Here is a 21425-nt window from a genome sequence, read left to right as displayed (position 1 = left end):
TTCTGAGAGGATGTAATTAGGAAATAAATTAATGCATAGTTACATGATTGTTGGCAATAGTCTATCATATAAAAATTGAGTGATATAAAATAAATTTGCTTTATCCTATGTATTTTACCTGTTTTCACCTTATTTCTTTTCCAATGCATATACAAATCCATTCTTAGCTTTTTAACCAGTTCAGTTCAGTTGCTCAGTCGTGTCCGACTCTTTGTGACCCCATGAATCGCAGCCCTCCAGGCCTCCCTGTCCATCACCAACTCCCGGAGTTCACTCAGACTCACGTCCATCAAGTTAATGATGCCATCCAGCCATCTCATCCTCTGCCGTCCCCTTCTCCTCCTGCCCTCAATGTTTCCCAGCATCAGGGTCTTCTCAAATGAGTCAGCTCTTCGCATCAGGTGGCCAAAGTATTGGAGTTTCAGCTTCAACATCAGTCCTTCCAAAGAACACCCAGGACTGATTCCTTTAGGATGGACTGGTTGGATCTCCTTGTAGTCCAAGGGATTCTCAAGAGTCTTCTCCAACACCACAGTTCAAAAGCATCTATTCTTGGGTGCTCAGCTTTCTTTATTGTCCAACTCTTACATCCATACATGACCACTGGAGAAACCATAGCCCTGACTAGATGGACTTTTGTTGGCAAAGTAATGTTTCTGCTTTTTGATATAAACAGACCATTCGTATCCCTACTTGCTATAATTAGTCTTTTTAAGGCTAGCTATTCTGATAGGTGTCTGTAAGTATACTATTGAGAATTTAATTTTCATTTCTGTGAAAAACAGGCCAAACCTCCTTGTATATTTTTACTGACAATGTAGATATTCTCTTTCACAAGTGTCTATTAAAATGACACTTTTAAAAATGCCTGGGGTTTAGTTTACTTTATTTTTCTGATTGAATTTAATTCTTTCTATGCTCTGGACATAAGACTTTTGTCAGCTATATGTATCATCCCATACTCTGTAGCTTGATTTATTTTTAATTTTAGTGCTATCTTTTGATACCATTATTAATTTTGATAAAAACTTTATTTTAATACAGTGTAATTTACCTATCTTTATATTTAGTGCCTTTTCTGCTTAGCAAACTCTTGCCTCTCCCAAGATGTTGAAAATATTCTCTTAAATTATCACCTAGAAGTGTCATTATTTTATATGCCTAAAATCTAACAGTGCTTTGTGCTTTTGTGAGGTAGCAGTCAAGTTTCACTTATTTTAAATATTCATATTCAGTTGTCTCAGTAACATGAATTTTTTATGATTGAATCTCTTTCTAGACTATATTTTGTTCCCCTCAACTATTTGTCAGGATTGCATCAATGCCATGTTTTCCTTGATTACTGTAGCTTTAGAATAAATATTGATATCTAATAGTGTAGCCATCAAAGTAGTTTGCTTTCTTCAAGCTTGTACTGTCATCTAAGTACATCTTAGATATGTTTGGCATTTTGAGTTTTATAAAAATTTTAGGATGAAATCTTCAGTTTCTTTAAAATCACTAATATATTTATTGGTACTGCATCAAATATATTAACTACTTTGAGTCAATTTTAACATCTTAAAACATTCAGTTTTCCAACACATTAATATTATAAATCCCTCCAATTTTTAAAATTTCTTTAATTTATCCTGTACACGTTTTATTGATTATTATTTGTACTTTATTTGGAGGCATTAAACATATTTTAAAAAGTTAATACTAGGTTGATATTTTTTGAAGCTATTTTTAGTAGTTCAGTTTTAACATTTAGTTTTTCTTTTTGCTGTTAGAATAAGGAGTTTTTTTATGAGGTGCTTAATACTCATATTTATGATTTTATAATTCTTATTGAAATGTTGAAAATGCAATTAGCCTGAAATGACTTTTTTCCCCAAATATACAGTTTTCTCATTTTTCTTGCCTCAAATCTGTCATTTTTCCCCCAAAAGTTCATATAAAAATGTTCTTGCAAGATGATGTTCAAGCCGTTATTCTGTAATTTTATGCCATTGATACAAAAAAGCCTTCAAGGAGAATGACCATCTAGAGTTCAAGTGTTTATACAAAGTAAAGCTTTAGCATAGAGCAGAGATGGAAAGAATCTATAAAAACCAGAAGATATCTCTGAGAACTAAAGACACTTTATTTTTCACAACGATGACTAAATGTTGTTAACTACTTATCAATTGTTTCAGATATACATGTCTTGCACTGAAAATGACTGAATACTTTTAAGACCAAATTATCATGAACAAGAGTTCACTATGTATACCCATTTTCTACAAACCATGAAAAATAAATACATGGCCTCTGTAAGAATAGGTGGAGGAATTTAACTCACTTTTAGTTGTATGGAATGTGTTTTCTCTCTCTCATACTCTCATTTCATTTTGGTTACTTTTTGCTGGCAGATACCTAGAAAAAATGTAGACTCAAATTCAATTTTGTTTGTTTGTTTTCATGCACTTTGTCATGGGAATAATACTTTGATGATGAAGAAATCATTATTTTTTTTACTCTGTAAGAATAAGAAATTATACTGTAGCCTTATTGAGGGAGCTGGAAGAATAAATTTTACCAGATATTAATGCCTGATGCATAACCATAGCCTAACTGGTATAATGATCAAAATTTTGACTTGAACCAAGGATCACTTATAAAGTCATCTTTTTTTGATACATATCACATAGTGAAAACAGTGAAATATTTTCACATAGTGAATATATATGTATAAGGGAAAACCTTTTCTTAAAATTATGTTTATATAGTTGCATATAACTCAACTGTTTTGAAGCAAAAGACAAGAGTTGTTGTTTTCGTTTTTACATTCTGAGATTAAATTAATGGGAAAATGCTGAAGAAAGGTGGATGGTGTTCCATGTGATTAGGTCACTGTTTTAGCTAATTCTTGACTTTGGGGGTTAGTTTCCTCCTTTCCCACAAGGCTAAAATGGCTACTAGGTCCTTGAGAAAGAATTTCCTGTGTTAGAAAACTGTCAAGAGGTTCTGAGATAAAATTTACCTGGCAGAAGATTCTTCTTCTAGAATAATTGAAGGAAGCACTCTGAGCAGGACTACAGAACTAGTACTAACTTGGCTCCACAAGGGAAAAAACCTCAGAGTCCTGCAATTTGTGTGACCTCTAGAGGAAGCCCATTCATCCTAAATCAAAGTCTTTCTGAGGACAACTCCAGCTCATGCACACAGAGAAGCCAGAAGTCTTTCATGCTGCTCCATTCTTAAATGTGTAAAGGCAACCAAGGATTGTTAGGCAGTTGAAGAAAGTTTGCAGAATAAAAGGGAATAAGACAAACAGATAAATGTAACTAGAATAAATGAGTGATTTATAGATTAGAAAAATTCTAAGTAGTATGTTTATACCTACATATTCTGAAGAATGTCTCCTCATTTGATATTTTCCTAGTGGAATTCCTATTGGTTTTTAAGTCTCAAACTTCTACAATAAATAAAACACCTGCATGTATATTTGTGGTAGAAAAAACAAGTAGACTGAAGTAAAATTATATCTCTTCTGGTAGTTTTATTTTTATTTGTATTACTCTAATAGGTACAAATACTATTTTTAAAAAGTAACTGAATTGGCTTTTTACTTTCCATTAATGACAATAGTCAGATTTTCAAATAATAGAATAAAATAAGCCCAGGTTAAACATCAGGGTAATAAAACAGAAAGCAGAAACATTGTGGCTTCATTACACCAAAATGTTAAAATAACTTACTATCAGACAATGAAGGAGGGTTTTTTCTTTCTTCCTTTCCTTTCCTTTTTTTTTTTTTTTGTATATGAGGAAAGAAATACAGAAATCCAGGTTAGACATTAGGGAAAAAATATCTTGAATGTAATGGTTATCATGCAAAAAAAGTGCATTATAAAGTGTTCTTCCCAGAAAAGCTTAATAAAAATATTAAACATTCATGTAATTTATATATTCAGTTGATCACCAAACATAAAACAATGTCAAATTAGTTTAACATAATGCAAAAAATAGCTGTATGAGTAAATAATTTATGTGTCAATATAATGTAAATTATTAAACCATCTTTCAATGGATGATTTAAAATGAAAACTAACTGAAATCAAGCAGTAAACAAGTGATATGTACATTTAGACATACAAACACACACATACACTCAAACACTGGAGTTCCTATTTTGTTAAAAATACATGCAGGAGAAAACTAAAGTGTAACACACTAAAATTCTCATTATAATTACCTCTGGATTTGAAATACATAAATTTTATTTTCTTTATATTTCTCCATGCATATTTGTTTGTTCTGTATGTTAATTAGGATGATTTGGACTGCAAATAAAAGAAAAAAAATTTACCTGGCAAAGAGAGAAAGAATTTATGAAGGAAAGGGTTGTACAATTAGAAAGAAACCTGTCTATGGTTTACTCAACCTGAGGGAAATGAAAATATTAAAGTTATATTGGTCAGTTTGACTTTTGCTTGAGTTTCAGAAGCAATTACTGAGTAACACAAAGATACACATAATATTGCAGAATGTGCTTAGTCCCTCAGTTGTGTCTGACTCTTTGTGACCCCTTGGACTACAGCCCACCAGGCACCTCTGTCCACTGGGATTCTCCAGGCAAGAATACTGGAGTGGGTTGCCCTGCCCTCCTCCAGGGGATCTTCCCAACCTGAGGATCAAACCCAGATTTCCCACATTGCAGGCAGGTTTTTTACTGTCTGAGACACCAGGGAAGCCCATATTGCAGAATAAAATTATGTAAAATTATGTAAGAAAAATGTGAGGTAAAAAAAAAAACAAGTACATAAATTCTTCTCCTTCCTCTTTTATATGTGTGAACCTCTTTCACTATAGGCGTATATGATGAGAACATATTGGAAAAGAGGCTTCACAGAACCCTACTTAGATGTAGATTGTCTTTTAATTAAAACTAGACTTTGAGCCCTGAACATCACCTTTATCAGTCTAAAGATTCCTTAATTTTTTTTTAGAATAAATCTGTGTTTGCATAAAAAAATATTTCAAGGTATAATTCTCTTTTGTCCTACTTTGTATTTGTACATTAATTACAAGAACTTAAAAAGTGACTTTCTCCATATATTTCATGTCAAATTCTAATAGGGAAACTTATTTTAAGAATGATAATCAAATGCACCAAAAGAATATTGCTAAAAAGAGAATGACCTATAAAGTCTATGTAAATAACATTTCTCTTTAAGCAGGAAAATGCTAAATATATACATTGGTTCTGTGAGAACCAATTTTAAAAATGAACCATTTTAAAAATGACTCCTCTCTACACAAACACACACACAATGTCATATCCATCTACACTCATGTGTTGAACATTTGTATGCTAAAACATATTATCTGTCTTAAAGGGCTTAGTGAATCATCATAAGCATAATTACATGGATGGAAAGTGGAATATTCATATATCATTAAAAGACAGAAAATATAAGACTATATTGTATATAACCATATTGTCAAGTATTGAGCACAAGCTGAAATCAAGATGGCTAGGAGAAATATCAATGACCTCAGATATGCAGATGACACCACCCTTATGGCAGAAAGTGAAGAAGAATTAAAGAGCCTCTTGAAAGTAAGACAGGAGAGTGAAAAAGCTGACTTAAAACTTAACATTCAAACAACAAAGATCATGGCATCCGGTCCCATCACTTCATGACAAAAGTAGATGAGGAAACAATAGAAACACAGACTTTATTTTTGGGGGGCTCCAAAATCACTGCAGATGGTGACTGCAGCCATGAAATTAAGATACTTGCTCCTTGGAAGAAAAGCTGTGACCAACCTAGACAGCATATTAAAAAACAGGACATCTAGTCAAAGCTATGGTTTTTCTAGTAGTCATGTATGGATGTGAGAGTTGGACTGTAAAGAAAGCTGAGTGCCAAAGAATTGATGCTTTTGAACTATGGTGTTGGAGAAAAATCTTGAGAATCCCTTGGACTGCAAGGAGATCCAACCAGTCCATCCTAAAGGAAATCAGTCCTGAATATTCATTGGAAGGACTGATGCTGAAGCTGAAACTCTAATACTTTGACCATCTGATGCTAAGAACTGACTCCTTGGAAAAGACCCTAATGCTGGGAAAGATTAAAGGCAGGAGGAGAAGGGGATGACAGGATCAAATGGTTGGATGGGATCTCTGACTTAATGGGCATGAGTTCGAGCAAGTTCTAGGAGTTGGTGATGGACAGGGAAGCCTGGAGTGCTGCAATCCATGGGGTCGCAAATAGTCGGACACAACTGACCGACTGAACTGGACTGATTCTCAAGAATACCTGTGTGTGATAGTCACAAAATATTCAAAAGCAATATTTTTCTGCTATTTATGTGTATCTACTGAGAATTATGTATTTCATATAATGTAATATATATTGTAATATCATATATTGAAATAATCATGTAAAGATTAATGTAATTTATTGGGGTAATTCTGTGTATTAACACCAGACTTTAGTTTCTACACAGGCTAAAATTAAGGCAAAATTATTATATATATTTTAATTTTTTTCTTTGTAATCTGTTATCCTTTTTTGCTGCAACTGTTTTCTATTGCTGACTTGTATGGATAGTATATCTAGGCTCTAGACTTGCTTACCCATATTTTTATTTTATTTTTAAAAATCCCTCTTTCTTTCTTCCACCTACTTCTTTCTATCCTTCTTTTCTTCCTTTTTCTTTACTTTTCTCCCATTCTAGAACATGCATTAAGCCATACTGTACAAGTTTAATACTAAAGGAATGCAACATGTTTTAGAATAGTTTTTCCCATCAAAATTGTGCAGCCTAGAAACTGAAATCTCACACATATTGATAGGTGTATTTTTGTATATATTAATAATGAGAGTATTAAGAATTGCTTTTATGGGTTACTTGTGTCTCCAAAGCAAGAGAGCTCTTTATACTGAGAATATGATGCTAAGCTTGATGGAGAAAGGAACATGTGTGCATCACAAATGATGGCTATTGTTCTAATGTCTTGAAATAAGAAAATACAGGTTATGTTTTAAAACAAAAAGAAGAACCTAAGATTTTATTTATAAAGTTTGTAGAATACGTGAAAGAAATAAAACTTGAAAAATAGATTGACGGTGCATGTTCTGAGTGAAAGCTTCTCCTATATCCCTGTCTCCTAAAATTCACCTCTGAATCTGATATTATTTTTTTGTGCTCCATTTTGTTCAGTTCTTACTGTTTCACTACATTTCATTCAGTTTTCTGAGTCTTTCATTCTGCAAATAATGTGTTAAATGCTAAGAACTTGACAGTATGTCCTAGTGATATTATCTGTATTTTACTAGAAATATTCCTGAGAAAGAAAATTTAATCACTTAACACAGTTGTTCAAAAGATAGGCATTTCAATTTTTTAGTGTAACAATTAAGGAGACTGCTCTATTACCCCATCCAATAGTTGTATAAGTTGCCTTCTTTTACCTAGTACTTACTTACTTGTTCTTACTTCATTGTTCTAGTGTAATTAGAGCAGAGAGTTGACTCCCAATTTGCATGCAGTGAGGCTGATATTATATAGATTTTTAAATATACAGAATAAATCAGGCTTTCAGAGTGCCTGAATCTACATTCAAAAGGAAATGAGCCAAACATTTTTGTGTGTTGAAGAATAATATTCCTTAAATTATTAATGAAATTACTCTCAGAACTCAAAACTTATGTAAAGAATTTCAATCATATATTGATGATAAAAAGTTATGATATACTTGTCTTAGCTGTATTCTAGCTGGATCAGAATCTTTTTCATTTTGCAAAAGCACAATTTTTTTTAGATATCTCATTACATTTTATAAGGACACTGGGACAAGAGGAAAAACTTAGTATGCTGTCATTATTTTTATATTTTAAAAAAGTCAGTTTGGAGAACATGTGAGGTTACAGAACTACAGATGATTGATATTTTTATAAAGTTGTTAAGTTCATATAGGAAAAAGAAAAAATATCTTAATTTCCACCTTCTGATGTTTCCTCCTTCACACAGTAAGATACCATTTTAGCCTAGCCAAATGTTTTAAGATAACAATTTTAAGATAACAGCAAGATTAGAAACATACCCTGAGTCTTCACTGTTATGTTGAGGAAGTGAGAATTCCATTCGTGTCTTTTCATGCTTAGTCACATTGCCATCCATGTTGGCATTCACATTTTCTTTTTAATGAAAAGAAGTTTAGCTTTCTTTATTTGTCAGCATTCTCTCTCTCACTCTCTCTCTTTCCATATGCATTTGTATGTTTGTATACATATCAGCTGTGACACATGTATCCTCATAATCTGGTATACTTAAAACTTTTCATGTTCAGGTATAGATTTAAGGCTTAGATAGAGGGAATTTTTTACTGTTATTATTAGTTTTTCATTACTGGATGAGTTATTTAGCTTGAAGGTAAAAGAGAAGGGGTTTTAAAATGGAATGGAAGCCACCGGTCCAGAGTTCTAGTGATGGACTTTTAAACTATAATGATAGCAATGATGTTCATCCATACCTCAGATGTTAAGCAGAGATAGGAGATGAGGAAAATGTGTGAAATTTAAGAGCAGTAGAGGACTGATTATCACTGAATATCTGCAAAGCAAATGAGAGAGACCCACTTACCATGTAGAATAATTTCCTAACATCTGTTAATGGACTTCTAGTTTTTTGCTCTATTGGAATTATTGTTCGAGCAAACGATGCTTAGCCTAAGGGTAAGAAACATATATTATGTATAATGTGAATAGTGTTTAGTAGCATCTTTTACTTGCTATTCTGGATTCCTGTGTGTTCCTCCTGTTAATAAAGCTAACAAATGCCAGGGTGACTCACTATGTACTTTTTTCATTCATTTTACTGATATTTTCCTCACTAAAAATTAGTGGGCTTATGTGTATCTGTGTGTTTGTGTGTGTGTGTGTGTGTGTGTGCACACTCAGTTGTGTCCAACCCTTTGTGACCACCCCTTACATATAGCATTATCTAAATGAATTTTCAAATAAAATTACTTAAATAATCATAAAGACAGCCTCTAGCTTAGTGTACAACAAAAGTATTTTAAGAATTATTTCATAAATCTTAAAATATTTCATCAGGAGTATATAAACACATTACATTTACATTTAAAGTCACTCAGTCACGTCCAACTCTTTGGGACCCCGTGGACTATACAGTCCATAGAATTCTTCAGGCCAGAATACTGGAGTGGGTAGCCTTTCCCTTCTCCAGGGGATCTTCCCAAACCAGGGATCGTGGTAGTCTATCCCTTCTCCAGGGCATCTTTTCGACCCAGGAATTGAACTGGGGCCTCCTGCATTGCAAGAGGATTCTTTACCAACTGAGCTATCAGGGAAGCCCGATACAAGCACACACATGCCTAAGTTACAATAAGTCTGGAGGAAAGATACAGAAGTATCCTTGAAACAACCTAGCACTGAGAAGGAATAATACAAACTCAAACACTCTTAGGCCCTTCTTTCTCATCAGCACTCCTCAGTACCATTAAATATTTACCATCACACCCTCTTGTGCATAGCAGTATTTGTTTCCTTTCTTTAAAATACAAGTTTGTTTGTTTGTTTTTTGAAAGGAGGAAACCTGAGGTTTATATTTATCCTGGAACCACATTAAAAGGAACAGACCTTTCTTTCTAGGACTAAAATTCACAAGTCTAGGACAGTTCAGTTCAGTTCAATCACTCAGTCGTGTCCAACTCTTTGCAACCCCATGGACTGCAACACACCAGGCTTCCCTGTCCATCACCAACTCCCAGAGCTTACTCGAACTCACGTCCATCAAGTCAGTGATGCCATCCAAATGTCTCATCCTCTGTTGTCCCCTTCTCCTCCCACCTTCAATCTTTCCCAGCATCAGAGTCTTTTCAAATGAGTCAGTTCTTTGCATAAGGTGGCCAAAGTATTGGAGTTTCAGCTTTAGCCTCAGTCCTTCCAAAGAATATTCAGAATTGATTTCCTTTAGGATGGAAAGTCTAGGACAGATGTCTCTGATTGCTAGCTCTATGGGAGATGCCCAGATGAGTCCATGAATATTGGACTAGACTATGTAATACAGCTGCTGCTGCTGCTGCTAAGTCGCTTCAGTCATATCCGACTCTGTGCAACCCCAGAGACAACAGCCCACCAGGCTCCCCTGTCCCTAGGATTCTCCAGGCAAGAACACTGGAGTGGGTTGCCATTTCCTTCTCCTGTACAACTATGAAGACGTGGGGGAGAAATATTAATCTTCGTTTAACTTTTCTTTTTTTGTCTCACCCAATCACATCTAAACTCTTGACTCATGACTCTCATATTTAAATCTTTAGTCCAGATCTCTTTTTCCTCTTTTCTGGACCAGAAACATACATCCTAACTGCCTCTTCCACATTTTCACCCATATGTCTAATAAGCAAATGAAACAGATCTGATCAAAATGAGTTCTGGATCTTCCCACTCACTTCTGTGCCTGTTCCTCATGATATCTTTCTCACATAAGATAAAGGAAACTCCATCTTCACAATTTTTCCAGGACAAATTTTTACTAGTTGTTGTTGACTCACTGTCTCTCATGTTCAATACCCAGTTTATGAGGAAATACCATTATATATAGAACATACCCACATTGGCCCTTTGTGCTTTACTATCTTTATTGTTATCAACTTGTTCTCAGTTCAGTTCAGTTCAGTTGTTCAGTCGTGTCTGACTCTTTGTGACCCCATGAATCGCAGCACGCCAGGCCTCCCTGTCCATCACCAACTCCCAGAGTTCACTCAAACTCATGTCAATCGAGTCTGTGATGCCATCCAGCCATCTCATCTTCTGTCGTCCCCTTTTCGTCCTGCCCCCAATCCCTCCCAGCATCAGAGTCTTTTCCAATGAGTCAACTTTTCACATGAGGTGGCCAAAGTACTGGAGTTTCAGCTTTAGCATCATTCCTTCCAAAAAACACCCAGGGCTGATCTCCTTTAGAATGGACTGGTTGGATCTCCCTATGTCACTGTTATCTCTTGAACAGAATACTCCAATAAAATCACAAATAATCTTCCTGTTTCAGACCTTCGTCTGCCTCAGTCCATATTCAACACAATGGCTAAAGTTGCCCTTCTATAATATGTCAGCTTAAAACTTTCTTGTGGCTCCCAGTCTCCCTGAAAATAAAAGACAGTATCCTAAAAAATGCCTGCTTTGACTTTTTAGTCACTAGCCTACAAACTAGTTCTGCAATAAACACCAAGCACATTTCAAACTTAGTACATTTGCCTTGTGTCCTTCCACAAATTTCAAAATGTCTATAAGCTTAAAATAAATGCATTACTTATGAGAAGTACAAATCCTAATGGATTACACAGGAATTAATCTGGGGAGGGGTATGTGCTGAAGGGAATGGAAAAATATAAATTATATGACTATATATGGTATGTTAGATCATTAAATACAGTGATTGAAGACATCTTCATTGCAAAAGTGATATTAGAGTACAAAGCAAATGTTGATAAAAGAGCAGGTCTTGTGTCTTTCTGGGACTGGAGATTCAAATTTGGGAGTCATAAGTCAAGAGTTTAGATGGGACTGGATGAGACCATCAAAAAAAAAAAAAAAAAGGTTATACAAAGATTAAAGTCCTAGAAACAAGCATTAATGAGTGCTGCTGCTGCTGTTAACTCACTTCAGTCGTGTCTGACTCTGTGCAACCCCATAGACGGCAGCCCACCAGGCTTTCCGTCTCTGGGATTCTCCAGGCAAGAACACTGGAGTGGGTTGCCATTTCCTTCTCCAATGCATGAAAGTGAAAAGTGAAAGTCAAGTTGCTCGGTCATGTCCGACTCTGTGCGACCCCATGGACTGCAGCTTACCAGGCTCCTCTGTCCATGGGATTTTCTAGGCAAAAGTACTGGAGTGGGGTGCCATTGCCTTCTCCGATTAATGAGTAGAGTAGACCTATTCTAAGAATCAGTATAGCAAGAAGCACTTTGTATCTGTCCAAGAGTCTCTGTTAGAAATATCCTCCCACTGTGGGCTCCATGCGCACCAGAAAGAGTTACTAAATTTTATCATCTCTTTCTTTCACCTAATAATTTTATTCTTAGGTTTCAGATGGAAGACAAATTCTTTCTCATGCATATCAGAGGACATCTGTGTATATGTGTGTGTGTGTAGAACAAAGAGAGCCAAACATGGAGGAAAATCGATATATCACTGAGGTTTGAGGAAAATGATTGTGCACATACTCACTCGCATATTTATATGCACAGATAGCTTTTTCTGATTGGAGTGTAGAATTTAGCAATAGGATAAATTTACTAGTGAGTAATATTTTTCAAAAATATGTAAGGTGAATTGTGGCATAAGGATTATGAGCTACTCTTGAGAATTTTTCTGTGAAGCATGCATTTTTCATTTACTGACACAACCACGTCATATAATGGACATTCTGTCTTGAATGTGCTCTTATTAGATAAATGTCATTTTTCATCAGCTTTGAGAGCAGGGGACCTTTATGGGGTCACTCAATAAAGTTGTGTGGGGATTTGTTTAAACCTGAAAGAAAAGATTTCTTAAAGTGGAGAGAACAGCAACTTCCCTTCTAAAGTCTATAGTCTTTCCAATGGTGGAGACATATATATGGTCTGGTTCATTTTTTTATCTGCTTTTTTATAATCATATTTAATGTATAGACATATATACACTATGACCTGTTTCTTTATTTCAACTGTATCATTTTGATTGTTTGAAAATAGGATCTTGCTATATTTTGAGAGTAGTAACCTCCACTATTTTCATATGCCTGTGGATTGGATATAGTATAATTCACTAAGAGTTTATATTTTATCAGTTAGCTCAGCTGATAGAATAAACACATATTGATAAACCCTTTGACGTCAATAATATGAACTCCCATGTGTGCTATCTTCTTCACTTTACACCAGGAAGAAGTGGCCTTTCATTTATGATAAATTCTCAGTGATAGTGTGAATAAATTTGTCCCCACTTTCATTTTCTGTTTTGCATATGCACAGTATTCTCTTATTTTTCTGTTGGCTTTTGTGTATGTTATGTGCTTCTTCTATCTCAGTTTTTAAAAAGTGGTATTAAATTATAAACTATGTGGCTAGTGTTTCAAATTTAATGAAATAAGATAAAAAAGTTCAACATTCAGAAAATTAAGATCATGGCATCTGGTCCCATCACTTCATGGGAAATAGATGGGGAAACAGTGGAAACAGTGTCAGACTTTATTTTGGGGGGCTCCAAAATCACTGCAGATGGTGACTGCAGCCATGAAATTAAAAGACTCCTTGGAAGGACAGTTATGACCAACCTAGATAGCATATTAAAAAGCAGAAATATTACTTTGCCAACAAAGGTCCATCTAGTCAAGGCTATGGTTTTTCCAGTGGTCATGTATGGATGTGAGAGTTGGACTGTGAAGAAAGCTTAGCACCGAAGAATTGATGCTTTTGAACTGTGGTCTTGGAGAAGACTCTTGAGAGTTCCCTGGACAGGAAGGAGATCCAACTAGTCTATCCTAAAGGAGACCAGTCCTGGGTGTTCATTGGAAGGACTGATGCTGAGGCTGAAATTCCAATACTCTGGCCACCTCATGCGAAGAGTTGACTCATTGGAAAAGAACCTCATGCTGGGAGGGACTGGGGGCAGGAGGAGAAGGGGACAACAGAGGATGAGATGACTGGATGGCATCACTGACTCTAAGAGTTTGGGTGAACTCTGGGAGTTGGTGATGGACAGGGAGGCCTGGCATGCTGCGATTCACGGGGTTACAAAGAGTCAGACACGACTGAGAGATTGAGCTGAACTGAAGATGAATAATAACTTTATATAATTCAATCTATACAAACGCCCACCCCAGTGAAAGTGAGATGAAAAGTATTATTTGTTGAGTAACTATGTGCCTTTACTTACATTCATTACTTTATTTTTCATAGCAATGCATATTGCTGATTACAAGAATCTAAGGGACTTACCTAAGATCATAGATGTAGTAAGTAGTGAGCCCAAGAGTTTGAACTTAGATCTTTTGCCTTTAGGGCTGTGTTAGCTGTATTGAAACAGAGTTTCACAACAGCATACATCTATCATTTCACAGTTTCTTTAGGCCTGGAGTCCAGGCATAGCATAGTTCAGTCCTCTACTCATGGCCTCACAAGACTATAATCAAGCTGTTGCCAAGGCTGTAGCTTCAACTAAGACTTGATTAGCTAGGGAAGTCTTTGCTTCCAAGGTAACTCAGGCTTGACAAAATTGCCTTCCTGTGGTTGTAAGACTGAAGTCTTCTGTGTCTGACTGCCTGTCAGCTGACTACCTGTCAGCTGACTACCCATAGCTCCTAAAGGCTGTCATAGCTCCTTAGTATGTGGGCTTCCCAACATGGGTAACTATTTTATCAAGGCCAGAAAGGGAAAGAGAGAAAGGCTCAACAAGATAGTCACTAGAATCTCATGTAACATAGACACATATTATACATGTAAATAGGACTTCCCATAACTTTTACCATATTCTTTCAGTTAAAAGCAAGTCACAGGTCCCACCCACACTCAGGAGAAGGGAATCACATAAATCCAGTGTTAATGAGGGTAGGATCTGTCTGCTCACTGATGAAAAGCCAAAAAGAAGAGGCCAGGTTGATGGAAAGGAGGAAAGTTTGTTTTATTTTACATGCTGGGGGTGGGGAGGTATGGTGTAGGGGAGACTGGATGCTTTCCAAAGGCCGACTCCCTCCACTGACAGTAAGTGGGCAAAGGTTTCTGTAGATGAAGGGAAGGGGCTACAAGCAGAAACAGCACAGTCAATTCTGACAGTCGTCTTGAAAACTGGTCTTCAGTGTCTGGCCAGCATCATCTTGATTGTTGTAGGTATAGTTTCAGGGTCATTTTGTTTCCATTTTTTGATGCCAGTTCTTGAAATTGTGACAGCTTATGTCATGGCTACGGAGAAGGCAATGGCACACCACTCCAGTACTCTTGCCTGGAAAATCCCATGGATGGAGGAGCCTGGTAGGCTGCAGTCCATGGGGTCGCTAGGAGTCGGACACGACTGAGCGACTTCACTTTCACTTTTCATTTTAATGCGTTGGAGAAGGAAATGGCAACCCACTCCAGTGTTCTTGCCTGGAGAATCCCAGGGACAGGGGAGCCTGGTGGGCTGCCGTCTCTGGGGTCGCACAGAGTCGGACACGACTGAAGTGACTTAGCAGCAGCAGCATGTCATGGCTACAGTCTGGTCATTATGTAGTTAACTTCCACCTGGTGGGGGTCTCTATCTATAAGACAGCTCACAGAATGTGGCTCAAAATATTATCTACAGCCTGTGAGAAGGAGCCAGAGGTTTTTGACTATGCTTAATAACTACATTATTAGTACTTGGTCTTCTTTGACTGTTTTCCTTTGTTTCTGTGTGCTCTTACTTCTCTGATTAAGCTTTTTCTTTGGCTAAAGTTTTTCCACAGACAAAACGCAGGCAGAGGACATGAGGGGAAGGATCATAGGGTCCTTCTCCATTTCACCAGGAGGCAAGTATCATGGGGGTACCTTAAGAGCCTGTCTACCATGGAGCCGTTTTAGCTTCTCTAAGCTCAGAATCCACCTTGTTTGTTCAGAATGCTTCCTCTGCCACAGTGGAGAGGAGAGGTACAATAGTAATCCCTGTCCCAAGGGAGGCGAGGTTAGTATGTTCATTTCTTAAACTGGTACGCCAAGTCTGACCTGAAGTTTTATTGAACTATCCTTAACGTCAACTATCTATTCTCTTTGAGTTGTTAGTTATAAGGTCAGAGACTATACCTATATCTAGGAAAGTGTGTTAGTCGCTCAGTTGTGTCCAACTCTTTGCAACTCCATGGACTGAAGCCCGCCAGGCTTCTCTATCCTTACAGATATAATTTGGGGAAAATTAGTTCTAAGCTCAGGTAGTTTATAATTATATTATACAATTCTCCCTATACTTTATGCTGTTTATAGTATAATTTATACTATTCTCTTACTTTAAAGTTGTTTCCACTTTTTCCCTTTAAATATTGTCAATAAATTATAGGGCACAAAACTCCAAATAATGAGGTTACAACTCAACTGGATTTTTGCCTGTGTTTCCTATGAACTTAAAACAAAGCTAACAAAGTTCTTATACTTTCATATTTAAATTAAAACATTTGTGTATTTCCAAGATGATAGCAAGATATAGGGAAAGGAGATCTAAACTATGAATTAGTAACCTGGAATTTGGTCTTAGATATACTTCAATACTTTCATCACCTGATGTGAAGAGCCAAATCATTGGAAAAGACCCTGATGCAAGGAAAGATTGAGGGTAGGAGGAGAAGAGGGTGATAGAGGATGAGATGACATGAGTTTGGACATGAGTTTGAGCAAACTTGGGGAGATAGTGAAGGACAGGGAAGCCTGGTGTGCTGTAGTCCATGGGGTCTCAAAGAGTTGTACACAACTTAGTGACTGAACAGCAACAACAACGCATTTATTGTCTACACCACCTTGGTCAGGTTATTTTAGTGCTTGGGGAAATTTGGAAATACCAGATGATTTGCTTCATTTTTCATGTGTGTGTGTGTGTACATATGCATCATATGTATCATAAATATATAATATACATTTTATATAAGAGATAGTAGGTTTTATTCAAGTTCTCAAATTCTATGATCCTATTTTTAGTTAAATAAATAAGCATGCATTCTACATAAAAGTGCATAACATTATGCATTTGCTTACTACTTTATTTACAACAGAATAGAAATACTAGCAATTGTCTAAATCAATTTCTAAGAGAAAAGTAAAGAATAGGAGGGAAACAATCCCTTTATTCTTAAAGTGTTATAGTTGTATGCCTATGTCATACTTGATATATCACCTATCACGTATCATGAAATAAAATATAAGTAAAGAAAAGGTATTATTACCTAAGTAATATGAGTGAAGTACACTTGAACAAAGCTGTCCATTTTGTAATGGTTTGTTCTTTTGAAGTAAATAAAATAATTTTTAAAAACCAACATAGTTTTGCAAAGCAGTATATGTTTTTTTTTTCCGTTTTAATCACTGTTGATTTAATTGATATCATTTTCCATTTTTAGCAAACATTGAGTGTAATTAATATATTCCTAACATTGAAACACAGTCCAATCAATATTGATAGTTTCTTTATGAAGTTGGTGGGTACACATATATTTCCTTCCTTTTACCAATTAGTTATCTAGATATGATACGAACATATGCTTAACTAAAATGTGTTTACACATTATGAATCTGTTTACAATTTATATAATTGTAAATTAAGAAATGTTAAAAATCAAAGTATGAGAATAGTCTAGGAAAGTCCAGGAAATTTTTGGCAAAGATGAGGATTTGAGCATGAGAAGAGTTTTGTTTAGCTGGGTAATCTTGGAATCTAGATTTTACTCAATAAAACTACAATAAATTTGTATTTATTGTAGTATTGTAACAAATTGTATTTTACTCAATAAAAATACAACTACACAGCGGCCATGCTTACTGTTTAATCTCACTGAAAAACTGTCTATTAGCTACAATTTCAGCTTTTTAAAAAATTGTTTTAATTAAATAATTTGGGAACTTTGTTTATGGTTTCACTTACAAGGGGTAAATGCAAGAAAAAGAAGTTCAGTTGCAGCTGAACTTCTTTCCAGTTGACTTTAACTGGAGAAAGATTGTTCTGAGAGATTTTATGCATTCATATTATTATACAACTTTGCATAATTAATTGTTTTATGGCAAGTACTGTATTCTGTGCACAGAGTGATTTTCTTATTTTAATGTTTGGAATGAGCCCAAGCAGTCAATTACTTTCTCTCTGTGTAGAACTTACTCTTTCAGCATCTTTGAATTGGGTTAATTAGAAAGGCAACAAACCCCTCTTGCCACTGCCACCTCCACAGCATTTTTAGAGACTAACCCACTTGTGTTATAACTGTCTAGTTAAAGAAGCAAATACAATTTTCATGGAAATATTAAATATCCAATTATGACTTTAGTTCCTCTAATATATAATGTATATGTGTGTATGTGTGTGTTTAGTCCCTAATAGAATCAAACATATGCTGGGGATGAGTAAAAAGTATTCAATCTAAAGATCACTATGAGTATGAATTTGTTGAATAAGATCCTTTTCTTGCCATGAAATCTAAATTTAGCTTCTTTGAGAAAAATCAAAACTGTCTAATGTTACTAAGTGGAAAAAGCGAGTCACTCCCAAGTGAGCAGGCCTGGATGGCTCACCTATCAATCCTTGGATGGACTATCATTCACCAGAGACAAGGAGTTATCTTTATAATTTTTTCTACAGTGTGCATTCTCTCCCTGCCTTCTAACTTCCCAGAGTGGATACTTTGCATTCAAATCTTTTGAGCCCATTTAAATTCTCCAGACAGCTTGCCACACCTATCTTAGCTTTGTAGCATGAAACGTGGATTTGGTTTATAAAAACTGCTGGAACATAAAATAAGTCATTTTGCTTTAGTTTCAAATGCTTTCTCTTGCAAGATGGAGTTAATAACATTAAGAGCAATAACCATAATTCACATTTTGCAGTTTTTGTTTTTTTTTTTTTCTGTACCAAGGACTGCAATCAGTACTTCACATGCATTATCTCACTTAGTCCCCGACCAACCTAACAGGCTCTTCTTTGATGCAAATTACCTTATACACCTTGTAAGAAGGGGAATGGGGCTGGTATAAGGAGGCAGTTTTATTGATTCATAAGTTATTTTATAGTATATTTCTGTTTTGATATATTCTGGGGATGACAGACGATGAGATGGCTGGATGGCATCACTGACTCGATGGATGTGAGTCTGAGTGAACTCTGGGAGTTGGTGATGGACAGGGAGGCCTGGCGTGCTGTGATTCATGGGGTCGCAAGGAGTCAGACACGACTGAGTGACTGAACTGAACTGGGCACAATTTTATCATAGTTAAAAATAAATAGCTATGTAAGAGAATCTTAATACAAAAGCTGAAAATCTACTGCAGCACCTTTATTTAATGCAACTAGAGTTTACATTAATGGCTATGATTGATACTATGCTAATATGGAGGAAGCTATGGGTACAGATGAAGAAGCTGTGAAATTGTTTTTCCAAGTTTAAAACAATAGATTAATGAAGAAAGCTTAAGTGCTCGATCAGATTTTTCAATTTCGTTGAAAAAAGTCTGTAGTTGGAAGCATTTTGTTGTTGTTTAGCCACTAAAACGTTTAGTCACTTTTAGTAAGTCACTAAACTAAAACTTAGTATTTAGTCACTAAGACTCTTTTGTGACCCCATGGACTGCAGCTTACCAGGGTTTTCTGTCCACAGGATTTCCCAGGCAAGAATACTGGAGTGGGTTGCTAATTCCTTCTCCAGGGGATCTTCCTGACCCAGGGATCAAACCCCTGTCTCCTACATTGGCAGGCAGATTCTCTTATCACCAAGCCACCAAGTCCATTTAGAAGCAAATGACTCTCAATAACTACTTTTTGAAGGAAGAAGCATAAACCCCAGTATTTAAGGCTGAAAGATTGACTATGATGCTTGGAGAAAATATCATTAAATATTTAACCATGTTAGTATTTTTACTGGGGTTGTTTAAGCTTTTGTTAGTGCTTTCAATATAAGAACACATTTTTTTTTTCCCAAGTACATGCATGTGGTGTCATAATAAAAAGTTACCTCTTCTATTTTACCCATTTTGGTTTTGTAGAGGAGGGAAACTGAAGGTGAGTGGAGTTAAGTAATCTATCCACCTTCACATGGCTAGTAAATGGTGAATCCAAGATCGGATTTTATCTCTGTCAGCTCCAAGATCTGCTTTCTTCACCTCTATGATATGAGTGTAACACTAAGTTAATTTCTTTTTTATGATTTTAACCATGCTTTATTATGCCCTCTCTTTGTGTCCCTTATAGTCTATATGTATACTAGAGAAAGAACTGCTAAAATTCTATTATGCGTTATTGAATCAAGGCATAAATGTTACTTGTTAATTGATGTACTTATTATACATTTATTTTTCTAGACAGAAAATAGAATCTTATTTAATTTGTTAATTACATATTGAAAACACAGACTGAATAACTTTTCAAAGGTTAGCTATGTGAAGCATTTGTAAAAGAGTATATATACTCAGGCACAGAACATATTTGTAGACAAAAAACTGCCACCATTGTCTGATCTGTGCTTTTGACTATCTGTAGGTTATATATTTGCCAGTTCAGTTTTTTTAAAAAAAGAAGGATCAGTTTCACTCATATATTTAAATGTATGTGCACTAATATGTGCAAAAGTAAAAGTAAATAGAACACCATTTAGAAAAGTGTGTGTGTGTGTGTGTGTGTGTGTGTGTGTGTGTGTGTGTATTCAAATATTCAGTTCAATTAAGTTCAGTTCAGTCACTCAGTGGTGTCCGACTCTGCAACCCCATGGACTTCAGCATGCCAGGCTTCCCTGTCCATCACCACCTCCCAGAGCCTACTCAAACTCACGTCAGTTGTGTTGGTGATGCCATCCAACCATCTCATCCTCTGACGTCTCCTTCTCCTCCCACCTTCAATCTTTCCCAGCATTAGGGTCTTTTACAATGAGTCAGCTCTTCTCATCAGGTGGCCAAAACATTGAAGTATTTAAATATTACTTAGATATATCACTGTGAAAGAAGAATGGTGCCTCTCAGCATTCTGTAGTGAAATAAAGCTCATTGGTAATAATATGATAAACATTATAGATTATTATTACTATTATTAACATTCTAAGAAAAATCGTCAAGAGACTCTCCCTTTTGTTTATAATTATGCAATGATATAATATTTAGGCCAATTTTGTGCCTTAAGGAAATGCAACAAATGCATTTTGTATTATTATTCTTCAAGCTAGATTCAAATTTATAGATTATCTATCGATTCTTGTATACTATCCTAAAGCACTGAATTCTCTAGATAAAGCCTATTTATTCAAATGTTCTTAGGAGGGTACATTTTTATCTGCATAGTCACAACTCTTCTTTATGCCGTAAGTTTAATAAAATGGACCAGCTGAAAATGATTGCTGTAAGTTATAGTGCCTTGTTTGTCGAAGGAATCATTGCAATATGAGGGGAAAAGGGGGGTTTTGAATTGCATCAGTGCTGTTTGTGTTCAACTTATAAAATATATGAACTCTTTAACAAGAGTAGGAGAGACTAGAAATCTACTCTCTTATTCACCAAATGTCTAAAATTCAGCCCACTGGAAGAATAATAAGAAAGCAAGCATTGAAATGTGACATTAAAATAGTATGTTGTTCTAGTTGAGTACTCCAGACATGCCTTAAAGAAGAACAGCTTCTCTTGTGTATCTGCACATTACTTTTGCCTTTCACATTAAGATTTATGTTTCATGGATTTGCTGTAAGATAAAAGAGAAAAGAAGTAGTTCT

At 35.6% G+C, this 21425-nt stretch overlaps 1 protein-coding gene across 8 annotated transcripts in view; it reads left to right on the top strand.

The window, feature by feature from the left end:
- Nucleotides 1-21425, top strand: part of PCDH15 (protocadherin related 15) — a 1046857-nt gene that overhangs the window by 466068 nt on the left and 559364 nt on the right. The gene's annotated exons all lie outside the window — the stretch shown is intronic.

Source organism: Bos indicus x Bos taurus, chromosome 26 (assembly GCF_003369695.1).
Source record: "Bos indicus x Bos taurus breed Angus x Brahman F1 hybrid chromosome 26, Bos_hybrid_MaternalHap_v2.0, whole genome shotgun sequence".
Classification (NCBI taxonomy): domain Eukaryota; kingdom Metazoa; phylum Chordata; class Mammalia; order Artiodactyla; family Bovidae; genus Bos; species Bos indicus x Bos taurus.
This window is presented reverse-complemented; position numbering and strand designations above follow the sequence as displayed.